Source organism: Mobula birostris, chromosome 5 (assembly GCF_030028105.1).
Source record: "Mobula birostris isolate sMobBir1 chromosome 5, sMobBir1.hap1, whole genome shotgun sequence".
NCBI lineage: Eukaryota > Metazoa > Chordata > Chondrichthyes > Myliobatiformes > Myliobatidae > Mobula > Mobula birostris.
This window is the reverse complement of record NC_092374.1, coordinates 40,785,709-40,801,039: the sequence shown is the minus strand read 5'-3', so window position 1 is coordinate 40,801,039 and position 15,331 is coordinate 40,785,709.

The following is a 15,331-nucleotide window of genomic DNA, read 5'->3' as shown; positions in this document are numbered from 1 at the left end:
AATGGTTCTGGAGGACTGAAAAACTGCAAATGTCACTCCGCCCTTTAAGAAGGGAGGGAGGCGGAAGCAAGGAAATTATAGGCTAGTTTGCCTGACTTCAATAGTTAGGAAGGATGTTGAAGTCCATTATTGAGGATGTTATCAGGGTACTTGGAGACCTTTTGATAAAATAGGCTAAAGTCTACATAGATCCTTAAGGGGAAATATTGCCTGACAAATCTGTTGAAATTCTTTGAGGAAATAACAAGCAGGATAGATAAAGGAGAGTCAGTGAATATTGTATACTTTGACTTGCAGAATGCCTTTGACAAGGTGCCACACATGAGGCTGCTTAACAAGATAAGAGCCTATAGTATTACAGGAAAGATACTAGCAGGGATAGAGGATTGGCTGATTGGCAGGAGGCAGAGTCGTTTGGCTGATGGTGACTAGTGGTTTTCTGAAGGGATTGGGATTGGGACTGCTTCTTTTCATGTTATATGTCAATGATTTGGAAGATGAAATTTGTGGCCAGGTTTGCAGACAACACAAAAATAGTTGGTGGGCAGGTAGTATTGAGGAAGCAGTTAGTCTGCAGAAGGTCTTGGACAGATTAGGAGAATGGGCAAAGAAGTGGCAGATGGAATATAGTGTAGCAAAGTGTCTGGTCATGCATTTTGGTAGAAGGAATAAAAGCATAGACTATTTTCTATTCAGGAAGAAATTTCAAAAATCTGAGGTATAAAGGGACTTGGGAGTCCTTGTGCAGGATTCTCTAAAGGTCAAATTGTAGTCTGAGTTAGTGGTAAGGAAGGCAAATGCAATGTTACTGTTCATTTTGAGAGGATTAAAATACATATGAGCAAGGATGTGATGCTAAGGTTTTATGAGGCATTGTTCAGACTGCACCTGCAGTATTGTGAGCCCCTTACCTAAGAAAAAATGTGCTGGCATTGGAGAGGGTCAAAAGGATGTTCACGAGAATGATTCCATAATTGAAAGAGTTAGCATATGAGGAGCTTTTGATGGCTCTGGGCCTGTACTCACTGCAGTTTAGAAGAATGAGGAGGATCTCATTGAAACTTACCAAATATTGAAAGAGTGGATGTGGAGAAGTGAGCTTAGGAACAGAGGGCACAGTCTCAGAATAGTGGGATGTCCATTTAAACAGAGATGAGAAGGAATTTCTTTCACTGAGGATGGTCAATCTGTGGAACTCATTGCAAAGGACTGCAGTGGAGGTCAAGACATCGAGCATATTTAAAGCAGGTTGATAGGTTCTTGGTTAGTCAGGGCATCAAATGTTATGGGAAGAAGGTAGGAGAATGGGAATGAGAGGGATAATATCAGCCATGATGGAATGGCAGAGCAGATTTGATGGGCCAGATGGCTAAATTCTGCTTATATGTCTTATGGTCTTATGGCACTTATTAAAAGTTCCATTGTTGTGAGAACATTTGCTGATGATACTCTCCGTGTGTTTCGCAAACTCAATATGGGAGAAGCTGGATTTGAGCTTGTTATTCAACTTCTGGAGAAGAGATCAGCAATAATGTAAAGATATCTTGTACATTATTCCATACTCATGTCCTCCTTTTCCAGTTTCAGCTATTTTGTGCAAACATAATCACTCAGGGAAACAAATGTACACTTTGTATTTTTCACTTCTTCTTCCTTTCCTTTGTTTGAAGAAATACAGGAACTCATCTGTAATCTACAGAGAAAAATGGAATTCAAAGTGTTCAGAATGGCCAGACTCCTTGCTTTTGTGCATGCAGCTAAGAGGAAATAGTGAGGAGCACTGATACAGAGCCTCGTGGGATTGAACCTAGCCAATCCCAATTAACAAAGAGACACATCTCCCTCCTCAAATGCTCCAATCGTCCTTTATCTGATTGCAAACTTTACTCTGTCTATTACTTGCTAATGAATCTACTGCTGCTACTTTCCCTTATATTGGTGGTCCTTTTATGTAGGTATGTATGTAGTTATCTATCATTCGATTGATCATTTGATTAAATGACTGACTGATCGATAGAGATACAGTGTGGAATAGGCACTTCCAACCCTTCAAGCCATGCCACCCAGCAATCCCCTGATTTACCTAATCTCAGGACAATTTACCTACTGTTCAATTAACCTGCTAACGGGTACGCCTTTGTGGTACTGTGGGAGGAAACCAAAGCACTTGGAGGAAACCCACGCGGTCATGGCGAGAACATTCAAACACCTTACAAGAAACAACAGGAATTGAACTGCTATAGAAATGAATTTATCAGCATCATTTATGAATAAATATTCCTCTAAAATATTGTAAGGCTTGAAATATAGGGAAGACCCCAAAAATAAAAGATTAATGCTGATGTTGAATATGGTCCTTTATTATTTCTGCTGAAAGGCACACACAGAACATTAGATGTTTTGCTTTTCAAATGAAAACGATTTCTAACAGAGTCTGTAACCCTCAAAGTTTGCACTATTACTTTTTCTACAGATTCCACCTGAAGTACTGGATATTTCCAGCTTTTTCTATTTTTGTATTTACTGTATTTCAGATTCTTATCAAACATCTGTGCTTTTTGAAATCATATTTTTGTATTCAAATCTCTTCCCTTTATTTCAGAATTTAAAAGAGATTTCAATTAGAATAGCAACACACATCAAAGTTGCTGGTGAACGCAGCAGGCCAGGCAGCATCTCTAGGAACAGGTGCAGTCGACGTTTCAGGCCGAGACCCTTCGTCAGGACTAACTGAAGGAAGAGATGCTGCCTGGCCTGCTGCATTCACCAGCAACTTTGATGTGTGTTGCTTGAATTTGCAGCATCTGCAGAATTCCTGTTGTTTGCATTTTTCAATTAGAATAATTTGATTTATACATTTGGCACAACTGAGAAGCAATCGTATTTAATGAGCAGTTGTATTTAATAGGCATTTGCTGATTATTACATGCCTACTCTCTTTAGGGTCTCTTTATGGTCCCACTGTTACTTTCCCACACAAGCTCTCCATTATAGAGTTGTTGTAGATCAAGGGTGGCAGGTCTCTGTATTGCAAAATCTGTGCCAAACCGCAATAGAAATTAATTTATCAGCAGCATTTATGAATAAAATGTCCATGATGGCTAGAGTCAAGCTACGAACAATCACTGTGTGTAGAAATCAATTAAAGCTAATTATCTCTTTCTATCTCAGTGACGTTGGCCCTGACAATTACTGAAAAAGAAGTTCCTAGTCAGAAAGGAATTCTGGTTTGGGATCCATGTTCAGGTGTGTTATATTTGAATTGAATCCAAAGCATTTACCCAGTGTATGTGCTGTGTTTTTTAATAATAATATTCCTGCTGCTGTAGTTTGAGATTGTGAGGAAGATTGGGGAAACATGGTTTAACGAGTCAGTTGGTGATTGTGGAGTTGCGGATGGAGTGCAGGGGGAGAGAGTTGGGAAATCAGTGCCATACTGATGGAGGTGTCAAATGGTAAGGGATAAAATCTGATCACGAGTGCCCTATTAGAAGCAGTGGCAAGGATAGTTGAGGGTCTTTGTCCGTGTGTAGTTTGAGGCAAGTGATCGCACTGAGTTGGGGGTAAGTAGTCGTGATCCTGGAAAGATCACAGTATTTGAAGATGTACAGTATTATTAAATAATTGATTTATTGTCCAATGATGACAGCTTTCGAAACCTGTGTGGGAGTATTTTTAAAACGGAAAAGCCATCACACGGGGGCAGCTTCACTCTCTTGATCTCTGAAGTCTGAGTCCAGTGGTACGAGTAGTCATGACAGCCGGAGTCTGCCTTGGTTACAGTGGATGACTATGACTTTCCCTGTCCGTCGTCATGCCCTTCACTTTGACGAGGCTTTCCTGGCCATTGATCTTATCTGCTCTGTGTGCCAAAGCTGATTTTGAATGACAGAACAGTCATGTCCCTTTCTCACTGGGGTATGAGGCCCACCGGCTACCTGCATCTGCTTTAGCCTACCAGTGTCGGGACCGGGGTGTGGCTGCTGCTGCATGCAGACAGCTGCTCAGGTGAAAGCTGAGTGTCCGGTGGGGACCAAAGGTGAGAGAGCTGCTCCAGAATGGATATGACAAGCTCTTCATCAGAGCTGCTACCCCTCCCTGGACTCCCCATGCGCCCCAGTTTAAATAAATAATTAAGTTCCAACAACAACCCCCACCACCACCCTTGCTTTATATGCAGTCTTGAGAAAGGATATTTTTGAATTGCTTCTCCTCTTCAGACAGCCCCTTGAGATTAAATATAATTCAGTTTTGAGGGGTGTAAGATGCATATGCAAATTATTTTTAAACACATGATAAACCTTAGCTACCAAACGACTTGACAGAAAGTGGTCCTGGTCCAAATGCAAAGTGTCAATGACAACTGGAGGCAAAGCTCTACTGGGCATGGATGTGGACAAGCATGCACACAGACACACAAGCTTTTGTTGAGAGCCTCTTCCTCAGTCCTCTTCTTCACTTAAACCCCCTTGCACAACCCAGAGACTTCAGCAGGAGATGGTGCATTTCTCTGTGCGGCAACCAGAACAGTACAATAATACAGCTAAGAGGGAGACCATTTGACCCATGAGTGTATAGTATGCTCCCTCTCAAAAAAGGTTATCAGTTTGCTTTGCTTTCCTGTACTTCCTCTGTGGTCTTGCACTTGCAAATACTACCTTTGCCATTTTACCTTTTAATCTGATAATTATATAAAGGGAAGAATCTCTGCAAATTCCAGTGCCTTTCAATGATCTTTAAGATTTTAAATGGCAGATCTTGGGCCAGTTTTTACCTGTTCCCTTAGAGCGGGATTCCAGTGAGTATAGGCCATGAGCAATCAAATGCTTCTCATATGTTAACCCTTTCATTCCTGGATTATTCTTTTGAAACTCCACTGGACTCTCTCCAATGCCAGCTCATCCTTTAGATAAGAGGCCCTAAACTGATTACAATACTGTAAGTACTGTCAGACAAATGTCTTATAAAGCTTCAGCATTATATCCATTAAGTGCATTAATAGCATTTAATGTGCTCTTATGTTCCCTTATGTGTTGGCGCATGGCCAAGTGGTTAAGGCGTCGGTCTAGTGATCTGAAGGTCATTAGTTCGAGCCTCAGCTGAGGCAGCGTGTTGTGTCCTTGAGCAAGGCACTTAACCACACATTGCTCTGCGACGACACCAGTGCCAAGCTGTATCGGCCCTAGTGGTCTTCCCTTGGACAACATCGGTGGCGTGGAGAGGGGAGACTTGCAGCATGGGCAACTGCCAGTCTTCCATACAACCTTGCCCAGGCCTGCGCCCTGGAAACCTTCCAAGGCTCAAATCCATGGTCTCATGAGACTAACGGATGCCTATTATTATTATGTTCCTTTAATATTTTGAAATCTTCAACCAGAGCTCTAAGTTTCTAAGTTTAAGAAATACCACTCTCGAACCTCTGATCACTCCCTGTAATTTATCCTTGAAGTACAGGTAAAAGATATCCATTCGGCATTCTCCTCAAAAGAACCTTTGTGACATCTAGTATCCAGAGCTGTAGAATATAGCTAGTTTTCAAAAGAATAGAAATTATTATACAACTATACACATCAGCTAGAAAATACTACGTATCTTCTAGCTGGTGTTGGGTGCAGCTGTAGAATAATATAATTAAAACTACCTTTATTTCTGTTTCATGCTAGATAATCTATTTCCCAGCTAGGCCAATATTAGCCTACAATTATAAAGCAGGGTTTGAAATATTCTTGATTAATCAGGACGTGAAAGTTATGGGGAGAAGGCAGGGAAGAGTGGGGTTGAGAGGGATAATAAATCAGCCACGATGGAACGGTGGAGCAGACTTAATGTGCTGAGTGGCATAATTCAGCCCCCATGTCTTATGGTCTTGTAGGAGCTGGTATTGGAAACTTCACTGGGAGCACAAAGTAAATTATCCATCCCACATGGGCCTCATCAGCCACCCCAGAGCCCATAAAACTTGAGTAAAAGTAATCCAGAAGGACTACCCAATGAGAAAAGCATTATGGTTCCCCATAACTTTCTTTGGATTACTCAACAAAATATAAATTGTTCAGATTTTATAAAACCAGTGCTTAATTACTGTTTCAGCACTTTAGTTGTAACAAGTGAGCACTATTGAAAAGTGGAGTTCCTCATTTAATAGTACTAGTGATGCAGCTGCACTTGTTGAGTCTGTTGGCAGTTGTATTGCACAATCTATATTAAACCCAGATTTCCTCCCACTACTTCTAACCCTCAGCTGAGTGATTGACTCTCTTTCCCCAAAAAGGGTGACAAGAAAGATTTTATTTTCTCTCTGCCAATTTAAGACTGATCAAGTTAAGAGTAAATGGAAATCAAACATACTGCAGATGCTGGGAAATAAATCAGAAAATGCTGGAAATGCTCAGAAGGTGAGGCAGAGAAACAGCGCTTCTGTTTCAGGTTGAAGACTCTGTTGGAACTGAAAAGGAGAAAGCAAGTTAGTATCAATCTGCAGGAAGGGTGTTGGGTGGAAAGATGTGGGGGAGGGACATTGAATAAGACAATGCAAATCTGGTTCGGGCTCGGGTTGCCCTGGAGATAAGCTGTAGAAAAGATCATCTGGTCCATTGGTTAATATGGTAGTTGAGAAGGAAGAGTATGTCCTATTTTCACAAAAACATTGAAATGTAGGCAGAGAATGAGAATGAAGAGCTGTGAAATGCAAAGCTATGGGAACTGCCCAGTTGGTCACAAATACAATATATGGCCTGGCTATTCTAAGCCAAACAGTCAAATTTCAAAGTTAAAAGTAAAATCATTACAGTATGTATATGTTACTATATACTACCTTGAGGTTCATTTTCTTGCAGGCATTTAAAGGAAAAAATACAATAGAATTTTACAAGAAAAAGCAACTATACATAAACAGACAAAGATTAACAAACAACCAATGTGCAAAGGAAGACAAATTATCCAGATAAAAATCATGCTGAGAACATGAGTTGTAAAGAGTCCCTGAAAGTAAGTCTGCAGGTTGTAGAATCAGTTCAGAGTTGAGGTGAGTAAAGTTATCCATGTCAGTTCAAGAGCCTGATGGTTGAGTGGGTAATAACTGTTCCTGAACCTGGTAAGGTGGGATCTAAGGCTTCAGTATCTCCTGCCCAATAGCTGTAATGAGAAGAGGGCATGACCTGGATGGTGAGGGATTGATGCTGCTTTCATATAGCGGCAATCCATGTAAATTACTCAGTGATGGGGAGGGTCTTGCCTGTGATGGGCTGGGCGGTACTCAGCACTTTCTATCACCTGTTCCATTCCTGGACATCGGTGTTTCTATACCAGGTGGTGATGCAAACAGTTACTCTCCACTGTACGTGTAGAGAAGTTTGTCAACGTTTTTGGTGACATGCTGAATCTATGCAAACTTCTAAAAAAGTAGAGGTGCTGTCATGCCTTCTTTGTGATGACACTTAAGTGCTGGTCCCAGGGCAGACCCTCTGATATGTTAACACCAAGGAATCTAAAGATAGTGACCTTCTCCACCTTCTTTCCCCTAATGAAGACTGGCTCATGGTTCTCCAGCTTCTTCCTCCTGCTCTTGATAATCAGCTCTCTGGCTTTGCTGACATTGAGTGAGAGATTGTTGTTGTGACACCACTCAAATATGTTTTCATTCTCCCTGCCATTTGCTGATATGTCACCTCCTTTGATTCAGCCAATAAACAGTGATGCCATCAACAAGCATAAGTATGGCATTGGAGCTGTGCTTAGCCACACATTCATGAGTATTAAGTGAGTAGTACACTAACTAGGCAACAAAAGAAACAAAATAAATATAGTGAGTCACCTGAAAAGTTGACAAATTTAATAATGATTCTAGAAGTTGCAATGTACCTAGAAGGTACAGCTCCTTAAGCTTACATTGGAACTCATTGCATTCCTCCAGGAGGCAATAGACATATATGTCAGAGTAGGAATTAAAGTGGTAGACAACAAACAAGAAGCTCGGGGTCAACCAAGTGGACTGATTCAGGTGCTCTGCAAGGCCATCACGCAACCTGATTTTTCTTTTCTAATGTAGAGGAAACCACACTATGAACATCAGATGGAGTGAATTGGATTAGAAAAACTGCAAGAGAACTCCCTGAATGAAGAGAGAGAGATAAGCATTCATTAGAGTTTAGAAGAAACTTACAAAACAGGAGAGGAGGAATCAGATGCAGAAAGCATTTTCCCTGTGGTTATGGAGTCCAAGACTAAGGATCATAGTCCTAAATAGGACTTTTATAACTGAGAGAAGGAGAAGTTTATTTTCCAGAGCATGGTGTTAGTGGAATTGTCTATCACACATAGTAGTTGAAGACAACTTACTAAATGTACCCAAGAAAGAGTAAGCTGTTGTTTTATGAAGGCCAGAGGAATCAAAGGATATAATTCCAGCATCAGCAGATTCTCTTGTTTGTGATGTAAGGAGAACACTGGAAAATAGTCAGTGACAATAAGTGGTGGAGCTGGTTGAAAGGCTCAAAAGGCCTATTCCTGCTTCTCTTTTTGATGTTTCTGTTTTTGGAATATTGTGGCCAGGATATCTGCAATATCTTCCCTTACTTTCTTCTGTAGTATACTGAGCATGATATCTGTACCAGGTGATTTATGCCTCCTCCTTATCAATTTTAGCCCTTCGAGAATCCTAATGAACTTCCAGCAGAATTTCCTTCTTTGGTAAATACTGATGAAAAATCCTTGTTCAGATCTTCTGCCTTCAGGAGTGGGTATCGGTCTCATCCTCGCCTTTAGGAGTGGGTATTCCAGATGGTCCCATCCTCTCACAGCCTTTATCCATTACCCTGTTCACATGTTCATGCAATGTTTCAATGTTTCCTGTTATATTTGCTGAGTTTTTATTTCTCATGCACTATGTTTTTTTTTATACTTTTATTTCCTTTTTTTGCTTTGAAGTAACAATGGATGATTGATAGGCTCATAATGAAAATGCCTATACGAGGGGTAATTGATAAGTTCATGGCCTAAGGTAGAATGAGTCAATTTTAAAAAACCTAGCACATTTATTTTTCCTACATTTACACACTTAGTCCAGCGGTCATGGAGCATACGGATCGCTTCTTTGTAGAAGTCGGCGTCTTGGACCTCCAGAAGTGGTCCACAGCAGGGGTGATTGATAAGTTCATGGCTTAAGGTGGAAGGAGATGAGTTATTAACTTCAACCTTTCTGCATTTTCACTCAAAGAGTTGACCTGCACTTTTATGTAATGAGAGTGGTATAACTCATCTCTTTCTACCTTAGGCCAGGAACTTATCAATCACCCCTGCTATGGACCTCCTGGAGGTCCAAGAGGCTCTCATTACATGCACGTGCAGGTCAACTCTTTGAGTGGTAATGTAGAAAGTTTGAAGTTAATAATTCATCTCCTTTTATTTTAGGCCACAAACTTATCAATCACCCCTGCTGTGGACCACTTCTATAAAGAAGGGATCCGTATGCTCCACGACCGCTGGACTAAGTGTGTACATGTAGGAGGGGTCTATGTTGAAAAATAAATGTGCTAGATTTTCTAAAACTGACTCCTTCTACCTTAGGCCACAAACTTATCAATCACCCCTCGTAGCATTATTAGAAGAATCCTTTGAATAACAGGCCCTGAAAGTCTTTAATGTAAGAACTAGTGCAGTATTTGATTTATCAGTTAGCTCTGGAATTACTGGTAACTTGTAGACATAGACAGAACCAAAGAAAGGCACTAAGTCAAAACCCAGCTATAGAGCCTTGGAATGCAGCTATGAATGGGCTAATGAGTTAAACTAATTCTTCAATAGGTTTGTCAATTGCCCTCCTGTTCACACCCCTCAGCACACCAGTCCAGGTGCAGAGACACCCAATGCTCCCTCAGCACCAGAGCCTCCCCTCCAGTTCAACATGTGGATGAACAACACAGGCTACCACTATGTATAACCCCTCCTTGCCCTGCACCTATCATTCACACCTCCACATACCAACTGCTATCATCCCAATCTTCACCTCCCACAGCCCCTATCTCCAGTCATCGTTGTCTCATCTTCACTACTGAGCAGGTGAGAAGGGTTCTGGGAAAACTCAGACACGCCAAAGCATTGGTTGTGAATCCCAAGGTCCTGAAGGAGTGTGCTGGGCAGCTGTGTGGACTTCTTCAGTGCATTTTCCATCTGAGTCTCAGCCTGGAAAGAGTTCGGAATGTGTAGAAAACATCATATGTGGTCCTAGTACCCAAGAAGGGCCACTGAAAGTCTTGATTGCTACTGTCCAGTGGCTCTGACCTCACACATCATGAAGACCCTAGAGAGGCTGGTCCTGGCTCATCTCTGGCCCCTGGTCAGATCAGCCCTTGATCTCCTACAGTTTGTCTACCGAGAGCACATTGGAGTCGACGAAACTGTCATCTACCATCTGAACAGAGCCTATTCCTATTTGGATAAGCAGGGCAGCACTGTGAGGATCATGTTTTTTGATTTCTTAAGTACCTTCAATACCACACAGTCCTCATTGCTGGGGGGGAAAGCTCCATTCACTGCATGTTGGCACTTCCATTGTATCCTGGATAATGAACTACCTGACTGGCAGATCTCAGTTTGTATGGCCTCAGAGCTGTGTGTCAGACATGGCTATAAGCAGCACTGGGGTCCCACAGGGGACTGTATTAGCTCTCTTCCTGTTTACCCTGTATACCTCGGACTTAAGGTACAACACTGAGCCATATCATCTGCAGAAATTCTCTGATGACTCAGCAATAGTTGGGTGTATAAAGGAAGGATGAGAGGATGAATACAGGGCCCTGGTGGAAGACTTTGTCAAAAGGAGAAAACTGAATCATCTGCAGCTCAACATCAGTAAGACAAAGGGGATGGTGATGGACTTTAGGAAGACTAAGCCTGCACTGCTCCCTGTTATTATTGGTGATGAGGATGTAGATGAGGACCTACAAGAACCTGAGGCTGCACCTGGATGACAGACTTGAGTGGAGCACCAACACAGAGGCTGTGTACAAGAAGGGCCTGAGAGACCTCTACTTCCTCAGGAGACTGTTGTCCATAAGATCATAAGATATAGGAATAGAATGATCTCAGAATGGCGGTGCAGGCTCGAAGGGCCGAATGGTCTACTTCTGCACCTATTGTCTAGAATTAGGCCATTTGGCCCATCGAGTCTGCTGTGCCATTCAATCATGGCTAATCCATTTTTTTCTCTCCACAGCCCCACTTCCCAGCCTTCTCCCCATAAACTTTGATGCTGTGTCCAGTCAAGAACTGATCAAGCTCTGCCTTAAATACACTGAACAACCTGGCCCCCACCGTTGCCTGTTGTAATAAATTCCACAAATTATCCACCTTCTAACTAAAAATATTCTCTGCATCTTTCTTTTTAAATAGATGCCCCTCTATTCTGATGCTGTGCCCTCTTGTCCTAGACTTCCCTACCATGAGAAACACCCTTTCCGCATCTACTCTGTCTAGGCCTTTCAACGTTTGAAAGGTTTCAGTGAGATCCCCACCCCCATTCTTCTAAATTCCAGTGAGTACAGCCCCCAAGCTCTCAAATGTTTCTTGTATGATAACCCTTTCATTCCCTGAATCATCCTTGTGAACCTCCTTTGAACCCTTTCCAATGCCAACACATCTTTTCTTAGATGAGGAGCCCAGAACTGTTCACAATACTCATGGTGAGCCCTCACCAGTATCTTATAAAGCCTCAGCATCACATCCCTGCTCTTGTATTCTAAACCTCTTGAAGTGAATACTTACATTGCATTTGCCTTCCTCACCACTGAGTCTACCTGCAAGTTAACCTTTAGGGTATTCTGCACAAGGACTCCCAAGTCCCTTTGCATCTCAGATTTCTGGATTTTCTCCCCATTTAGAAAATAGTCTGCACATTGATTTCTTCTACCAAAGTGCATGACCATGAATTGTTCAACATTGCATTTCATTTGCCACTTTCTTGCCCATTCTCCTAACCTGCCTAAATCCTCTGCAGCTTACATGTTTCCTCAACACTACTTGCCCCTCTACCAATCTTCATATCATTTGCAAACGTAGCAACAATTTCTATTCCATCATCTAAATCATTGATATACAGTATAAAAAGAAGCAGTCCCAACACTGACCCCCGCGGAACACCACTAGTCACTGACGGCCAACCGGACAGCACCTGCTGCCTCCTACCGATCTGTCAATGCTTGAACCAGGCAAGTAATTCTCCTGTAATACCATGGGCTCTTAACTTGGTAAGCAACCTCATGTGTGGCAAAGGCCTTCTGAAAGCCCAAATACACAATATCCACTGCAACCCCTTTATCTATCCTACATGTAGTCTCCTCAAAGAATTCCAACAGGTACGTCAGGCAAGATTTTCCCTTAAGGAAACCATGCTGACTTTGTCCTATCTTGTCCTGTGTCACCAAGTACTCCATCACCTTATCCTTAACAATTAATTACAGTATCTTCCCAACCACTGAGGTCAGGTTAACTGATCTATAATCTCTTTTCTGCTGCCTTCCTCCTTTCTTAAAGAGTGGAGTGACATTTGCAATTTTCTGGTCCTCTGGCACCATGCCAAAGTCCAATGATTTTTGAAAAATCATTCCTAATGCTGCCACAATCTCTACTTCTACCTCTTTCAGAAACATAGGGTGCAGTACATCTGATCTGGGCGACTTATGTACCCTTAGGTCTTTCAGCTTTTTGAGCAGCTTCTCCCTCATAATAGTAACTATACTCACTTCTCTTCCCTCACACATTACAACATCTGCCACACTGCTGGTGTCTTCCACAGTGAAGACTGATACAAAATACTCATTTAGTTCATCTGCCATCTCCTTGTCCCCTGATACTATTTCTCTGGCCTCATTTTCTAGTGGTCCTATGTCCACTCTCATCTCTCTTTTATTTTTTTTCTTAAAAAGGTTTTTACTATCCACCTTGATATTATTTGCTAACTTGCTTTCATATTTCATCTTTTCCCTCCTAATGATTCTTTTAGTTGCTCTCTGTATGTTTTAAAAGCTTCCCAATCCTCTGTCTTCACACTAATTTTTGCTTTGTTGTATGCCCTCTTTTTTTGCTTTTCCATTAGCTTTGACTTCCCTTGTCAGCCATGGTTTTACTATTTTGCCATGTGAGTATTTCTTTGTTTTTGGAATACATCTGTCCTGCACCTTCCTTATCTTTCCCAGAAACTCACACCTTTGCTGCTCTGCTGTCATCCCTGCCAGCAGCTGCTTTCAATTTACTTTATCCAGCTCCTCTCTCATACCACTGTAATTTCATTTACTCTACTAAAATACAGCTGCATCAGACTTTACCTTCTCCCTATCAAATATCTAGTTGAACTCAATCACCTTGTGATCACTGCCTCCTAAGGGTTCTTTTATCTTAAGCTCTCTAATCACCTCCGGTTCATTACACAGCACCCAATCCAGTATAGTTCAGTGTGCCCTGCTGACATCCCTTACATCCTTCAGACTCTGGACATACCTTTCCACCAAACCATTCGTAGCTGGATGGTATGGCACAGATGTAATATGTCTTATTCCATTCATTTTCAGGAATGACTGAGGTCATTCGACAACAAACTGAGGTCCATTGTCGCCGACTAAGTGTTCTGTAACACTAGTCCTTGAGAAGAGGCTTCTCAACACATCAACAATGTGTGAGGTTGTGTCAGAGGCTATTCAGAACACTTCAGGCTATTTTGTAGCTGCATCCACTACTACCAAGTAATTTGTGCCCATGAATAGGCTGACAAAATCTACATGGATCCTGTGCCAGGCCAATGCAGGCCATTCCCAGGGATGGAGAGGCATTGCTCTTGGAGTCTTCTGGACATGTTGGCATTCCAAACAGTACTGATCTATCTGAGGCCACTAGCGAAGATGGCTGGCCTATAGCTCCTCCAATACTTTAGCCCACTGCTGGGATGGTACAACAACTCTCAAACCCCACTTAAGGCAACCCCCATCGAGGGCAAGTTCATCCTGGAACTGGGATTTCTGCTGCACATTCCAGCCATTTTGGATGGCCATGTAGACCTGAGACGGCGTAGGGTCTTTTCTAGTTCCCCTTTGGATCATCCCTGCCGTAATAAGGAGACTTTCAATATGCATTATGGAGAATATGTCAAGAGGAGTGAACTTATTTTGTAAATTTTTCCATTATATCCTTTTCCAAGGGTAAATGTGGAAATCTATCAGCATTTCCACGAGTAGTTGTTCTCTTGAATTCACTCTTGTAATTTTGTCCTTCAAGAAACAGAGTTGAACCCTGCATTTGAGCTGCTGCTTTTGGTTGGACACCTTTCTGTGGATTGAAAATGGACACTAGTGATTGATGTTCGGTAATGAGTATAAACTCTCTCCCATACAAATACTGGTCGAAATGTTTTATATCCCAAAAGAAGGCTCAAGGCCTGTCTGTCAATCTGTCCATAACTTTTCTCTGCTGGTAAGGGAATGTGGTGCAAAGGCTGTGGGGCATTCACTCCCATCACTCAGAACATGTGACACTACTGCACCTACTGTATGTCATAAGGCGAGGCATCACAGGCAAGTTTCACTGGATGATGTTGATCATAATGTATGAGTACAGTGTCTGAAGTCACCATTTCCTTTGCCTTTTTGAAAGCTACCTCACACTGCTTTGTCTGTGCCATTTTGCAGTAATTAGTTGAAAAGGTGGACACAGTAGCAATGCTTTGGCAGGAACCTATTTCAGACTGCAACTGTGACATGTCCTCTGGCTTTGGCAAGTCCACCACCGTTTGAATTTTCTCAGCATACTTATGTAAATCTTCTGCGTCAGTGGTGTGACCGCAGTAAGTGATGCTTGGTTTAAAGAATTCACACTTGTGCTGTGCTCTGAGCCGATAATATTCTTATCTTTTTAATACATTCTTGATATTTCATCATCCTTACCAGTAACAATGATGCCATCCAGGTAACACTGAGTGCCTGGAGAGCCTGGCAGCACCTGGCCCATGGCTTTCTGCAAGAGTGTAGGTGCAGATGCTACCCCAAAAATAAGCCTATTGTGGTGGTGAAGCTTTTTTTGTGTGCTTATGGTGAGAAGCACTTTGGAATCTTCTTCTATCTCCATCCGTGGATAGGCCTCAGCTAAGTCCACTTTGCTGAAGTGATTTCCTCCAGGAATATTTGCAAAGATATCCTCCATCCTGGGCAGAGGGTATTGATCTACCTTCAGTACTAGGTTGATGATGACTTTAAAGTCATCACAGAGGATGACAGACCCATTCTGCTTGGCTGCTGGGACCACTGGCATCACCTATGGAGTCCACTCAACCCTGGAATTCTTTCAGCTT